The following is a 5966-nucleotide window of genomic DNA, read 5'->3' as shown; positions in this document are numbered from 1 at the left end:
AGCTCAAAGTGATATTCCCAGTTTAGTTAATATACAAAGGCAGATCAAAGTGAAATTACTTAAGAAGGATTCATTGTTTTGCCTAGAAGTAATAAGTTTCAATATATAATTTGCACATATATGAAAGGCTTTGCACCTGAATGGAAGGCTCATGCCCATTGTCTCAATCGCGGATGCCACTGTATTTGATGTGTACATACCGCCACATGCACCTGCCCCTGGGCATGAGTTGTGGAGCACATTCTTTCTTTCCTTGTCGCTGATTGATCCACTAACAAATTCTCCATAGCTCTGCATAGTCATCAAGATAAGTAAGCATACGAAGTACATTGCTGCATACACAGTTACATGTAAATAAGAAACGGAGTTGATGAACAGCTCAAAGGTGATACACTTACCTGCAAAGCAGATACTATGTCATATGAATTTCCCTGAAATTTTTCAGGCTGCATTAACAAAATCTCAAAGTTAGAAAATTATCAGTAAAACATAAAAACAACACTGAATCACTAATGCACACATTTAATAGATTATGAAACTGATTAGCAACACCAAAGTCCAAACCCACGATTAAATTAACAAGCATGTGAGCACACATGATCAACTACACTGAACTATGTTTCCAGCACAAATTACTCGATTTAATTGTTACTTATGCCCATGATCATTTGTAATTCTCAAAAATAGTTCAGTTTCATCACAGCAAGTCACATCAGTACATTTAGCAACAAGGAAACAGGGGTAACATTACCTTAATTGTACCACCATAAACCATGATACTTGGTCAAGACATCCCATTGCCATTATTGTACCTGGCATATGCAAAGCGAAGCACCATTAAATTCAGACGCACAGACATCTAGATGTCATAGTTATCCTAAAAATTTAAGTGCTGGAGATGTACAGGACTCACTGATTTTTCTTTGCAAACATTGCTCCACTGATTTTGTGGTTTCTTGAACAATATATTAAAAACTCAAACTCAATATGACAATGCTAACTGAATTCCCCGTATAGTTACTGAAATAGAGCACACGGCCACGATTTTCAGATCAAATGTAGTGATTGCTTACTGTCACTTACAGCTGCTGCAAGATCATCTTTGAGTTGAATGGTGAGTTCCTTCGTAATAAAGGTGGGAGATGCATGAATTGCATCCGGATCTGCAACTGGCATCATGCCCATAGTTTCCCCTTGACCAGGCAGTAATTGCTGTTGCAGCAAATTCCTGTAGCAGCTCAAATTAGCCCTTTAAAATTGAATTTCCTGTCATAGATCACAACTGACAAAAGTCTCGATTTACACAAAAAATCCATAGCGACATGGTGTTATACCTGAGAAAGATTATTTGTAGCATGTCTCAGACAATCAACCAAAAATTTGACTGTCATATTTTTGCACAGCTCCGCTCAACCAATAATGGATCACAGATCTGGGAGGAAATATAACACAAACCACAAGGAAATCTTAAAGAAACTGAAGGACAAATCACAGATCTGGGAGAAACTCAAGGAGAGAGAGAAATGACGAACTCACCGAACCACTCCGTCGGTCCACATCTCGCTCGCCTGCCTCCTCTAGCCATGGCATCCTGCTGCTCTTCCCCTCCTCCCGGCGGCCACTCATGTGCTCCTCCTTGCGACAGAAGGCCTCCCGGCGACCGGAGGCAAGGATCCTTGACGGCGCCTCCGGGCTGCGGCCGGTTATTATCCAGTTCGGGGGGAGGGAGAGGCGATGGGCAGAGGAAAGCACGAGGGAGGCGGCGAGAAGCACAGGAGGAGGTGGGGTGGCGGCGCCGGCGGCGGCGCAGAGGAAGAGCACGGGAGGAGGGTGGGAACCAGAGCAGGGAGATGGCGGCGGGAGGTTGTGAGAGAGTGGGTAGGGTTTGCCTGGGAGCTCTGGTTTGTCTCACGCGTGACCGACCGCGTCCAATAACACAGCGACACGTGGCCCAATCGTGGAAAAAGAAAACGAGACGTGCGGCCAGTCCGCGCGCGAGAGGTGCTCGACGTGGATGCGCTGTGAGGCCCCCTATGGAGGGCATCATATATAACTATCCACACATATCGGTGAAATGAGCAATGATAGTGAGAATCTTGTTATGACAGAGGGTTATACATGGATACATTCACAACAAGTGGAGTGCACATAATGCTCTCTGGCTCAAAACAGTTTATCAGAGTTGCTTTTGTTCTCAAATGAAATAAACAACCTCATGTCAGTAAGACAATTGGAAAACATATCTGGTTAATAATGGTCCGTCGGGAATAAGCAAACTGCAGATGGGTAGTGGGCAATAACCTAGAAACCTAATGGGCGAATAAATATACCACATATCAGACATTTACAAAATTCAGTAAAATACGAAGCTAAACAATTAAGAACTAAATAGCATGATCCAACAAAGAATTTGAAAATATTATTCTCCAAGCAATAAGCTCATTTTCTCTACACCAGAAATGGTTCAGGAAAATACCAGCTATCCAAATTCTTGTAGGTTTCCACGAGCCCATGCTTCTCTTCGTGAATAAAAATCAACTAACAAGAAACTGAAGCTCAAAGTGATATTCCCAGTTTAGTTAATATACAAAGGCAGATCAAAGTGAAATTACTTAAGAAGGATTCATTGTTTTGCCTAGAAGTAATAAGTTTCAATATATAATTTGCACATATATGAAAGGCTTTGCACCTGAATGGAAGGCTCATGCCCATTGTCTCAATCGTGGATGCCACTGTATTTGATGTGTACATACCGCCACATGCACCTGCCCCTGGGCATGAGTTGTGGAGCACATTCTTTCTTTCCTTGTCGCTGATTGATCCACTAACAAATTCTCCATAGCTCTGCATAGTCATCAAGATAAGTAAGCATACGAAGTACATTGCTGCATACACAGTTACATGTAAATAAGAAACGGAGTTGATGAACAGCTCAAAGGTGATACACTTACCTGCAAAGCAGATACTATGTCATATGAATTTCCCTGAAATTTTTCAGGCTGCATTAACAAAATCTCAAAGTTAGAAAATTATCAGTAAAACATAAAAACAACACTGAATCACTAATGCACACATTTAATAGATTATGAAACTGATTAGCAACACCAAAGTCCAAACCCACGATTAAATTAACAAGCATGTGAGCACACATGATCAACTACACTGAACTATGTTTCCAGCACAAATTACTCGATTTAATTGTTACTTATGCCCATGATCATTTGTAATTCTCAAAAATAGTTCAGTTTCATCACAGCAAGTCACATCAGTACATTTAGCAACAAGGAAACAGGGGTAACATTACCTTAATTGTACCACCATAAACCATGATACTTGGTCAAGACATCCCATTGCCATTATTGTACCTGGCATATGCAAAGCGAAGCACCATTAAATTCAGACGCACAGACATCTAGATGTCATAGTTATCCTAAAAATTTAAGTGCTGGAGATGTACAGGACTCACTGATTTTTCTTTGCAAACATTGCTCCACTGATTTTGTGGTTTCTTGAACAATATATTAAAAACTCAAACTCAATATGACAATGCTAACTGAATTCCCGTATAGTTACTGAAATAGAGCACACGGCCACGATTTTCAGATCAAATGTAGTGATTGCTTACTGTCACTTACAGCTGCTGCAAGATCATCTTTGAGTTGAATGGTGAGTTCCTTCGTAATAAAGGTGGGAGATGCATGAATTGCATCCGGATCTGCAAGCTGGCATCATGCCCATAGTTTCCCCTTGACCAGGCAGTAATTGCTGTTGCAGCAAATTCCTGTAGCAGCTCAAATTAGCCCTTTAAAATTGAATTTCCTGTCATAGATCACAACTGACAAAAGTCTCGATTTACACAAAAAATCCATAGCGACATGGTGTTATACCTGAGAAAGATTATTTGTAGCATGTCTCGGACAATCAACCAAAAATTTGACTGTCATATTTTTGCACAGCTCCGCTCAACCAATAATGGATCACAGATCTGGGAGGAAATATAACACAAACCACAAGGAAATCTTAAAGAAACTGAAGGACAAATCACAGATCTGGGAGAAACTCAAGGAGAGAGAGAAATGACGAACTCACCGAACCACTCCGTCGGTCCACATCTCGCTCGCCCGCCTCCTCTAGCCATGGCATCCTGCTGCTCTTCCCCTCCTCCCGGCGGCCACTCATGTGCTCCTCCTTGCGACAGAAGGCCTCCCGGCGACCGGAGGCAAGGATCCTTGACGGCGCCTCCGGGCTGCGGCCGGTTATTATCCAGTTCGGGGGAGGGAGAGGCGATGGGCAGAGGAAAGCACGAGGGAGGCGGCGAGAAGCACAGGAGGAGGTGGGGTGGCGGCGCCGGCGGCGGCGCAGAGGAAGAGCACGGGAGGTGGGTGGGAACCAGAGCAGGGAGATGGCGGCGGGAGGTTGTGAGAGAGTGGGTAGGGTTTGCCTGGGAGCTCTGGTTTGTCTCACGCGTGACCGACCGCGTCCAATAACACAGCGACACGTGGCCCAATCGTGGAAAAAGAAAACGAGACGTGCGGCCAGTCCGCGCGCGAGAGGTGCTCGACGTGGATGCGCTGTGAGGCCCCCTATGGAGGGCATCATATATAACTTCAGATTCTTGTATAGATAGAAATGGAGATGGAGTGCTGGTACTACTGAATATGCCTGTGGTGTACATAAAAATTTAACTAGAAACTGAATTTTTTTAAACTAGTCATTAACCTGTGCACCTGCACAGTCTAGTAGAAGATAACCTCTGGGTTCATAAAAGAAAAAGAAAAATATAGAAAGCACAAAAAACGGCAAAAAAATTGTCGATTCATTGTGCAGGATTAAACATGAGAATGGTTCCACTTTAACCGGGTTGAATGATTTAGTTTTGAGTAAAGTCTATAAAAAACCTTGACGTTGTAGATGGTGTGGAAATCGAACCCCAAACTGTTAATCCCCAAAATAAGCACCCTCAACTCCCTAATCCCGGTCCATGGAGATAGTTTGGGCGTTCCCAAATCCCAGGATTCTGACGTGGATTATGAGGCAACGTTGGGAGTGGGCTTTGGACTGAAAGGGAAAAAACGGTTGGCCCAAAGATTATTTGTGCGGCCCATCAATGCCAGCCTATTACCTTTTGGCGAGCCTGGAGATTCGTCGACCCATCCGCAGACTCCGCTCCTCTGATCCCGCGGCGACGGCCATGGCAATGACGAGCGGATGATCGCGGTTGCTGGTGGACGAGCGCGACGGACATTGAAGAGTAGGTAACTCCTCCACCCAGTCCCCTTCGCATTGCTTCAAATCTGCAGATGATGGTCAAGTTTCTGAGGTTTCTGTTACCGGTAAATTTGGGGCTTTCTGGTTATAATCAAAACGGGAAAATCTGCAAAATTTCAACCATAAATCTGTCACTTACAGTGGTATATGTTGAACTATGGACGGAATAGTTGAATCTTTTTTGAATTGTAGGGTTTTAGGGTTTCAGTATGGATCCCGCAGAAATTCTGTCCGTGCGGTTCCATTTTTGTGGAGAGTTTGTTCACATTGGGAAGGAGTTAGATTATGTTGGGGGTGACGAGGAGATTTCTGAGATTGAGAGAGAAAAGATGTCACTGCAGGAGGTGATTGGGTTCCTGAAGGATCACATGGAAGTGAAGGACTCGGTTAAATTGTATTTCTTGCCGCCTGGCAAGGAGCTTGTGAATGGCTTGGTTTTCCTCTATGATGATGCAGGATGTGTGAACATGTCTGAGCAGATAACACATGGATGTGTTGCAGACATCTATGTGGAGTATCATGATGAGCAGGATATGGTGAGTATATTAAGTGGCAGTGATTTCGAAGATGAAATTGTGAGCTTAGGAGACAACGATGAGTCTGAAGTGCCTGAAGTTATAACTGCAGAGGATGAAGTGGCTGAAACTATAACTGTAGATGTTGCTGAAAATGTGCCATTTTTTTATGTTGATCAAATT

At 43.5% G+C, this 5966-nt stretch overlaps 1 long non-coding RNA gene across 1 annotated transcript; it reads right to left on the bottom strand.

Moving 5' to 3' along the window:
- Positions 1–960: 960 nt before the first annotated feature.
- Positions 961–1642, bottom strand: LOC124686867. The gene is made up of 3 exons (XR_006997982.1): positions 1537–1642; positions 1335–1432; positions 961–1228 (listed from the first exon to the last, which is right to left on the bottom strand). It is a non-coding gene; the product is annotated as an uncharacterized LOC124686867 (long non-coding RNA).
- Positions 1643–5966: the final 4324 nt, after the last annotated feature.

Source organism: Lolium rigidum, chromosome 2, assembly GCF_022539505.1.
Source record: "Lolium rigidum isolate FL_2022 chromosome 2, APGP_CSIRO_Lrig_0.1, whole genome shotgun sequence".
Lineage (NCBI taxonomy): Eukaryota > Viridiplantae > Streptophyta > Magnoliopsida > Poales > Poaceae > Lolium > Lolium rigidum.
The sequence above is the reverse complement of the archived record's forward strand: the minus strand, read 5'-3'. Positions and strand labels throughout refer to the sequence as shown.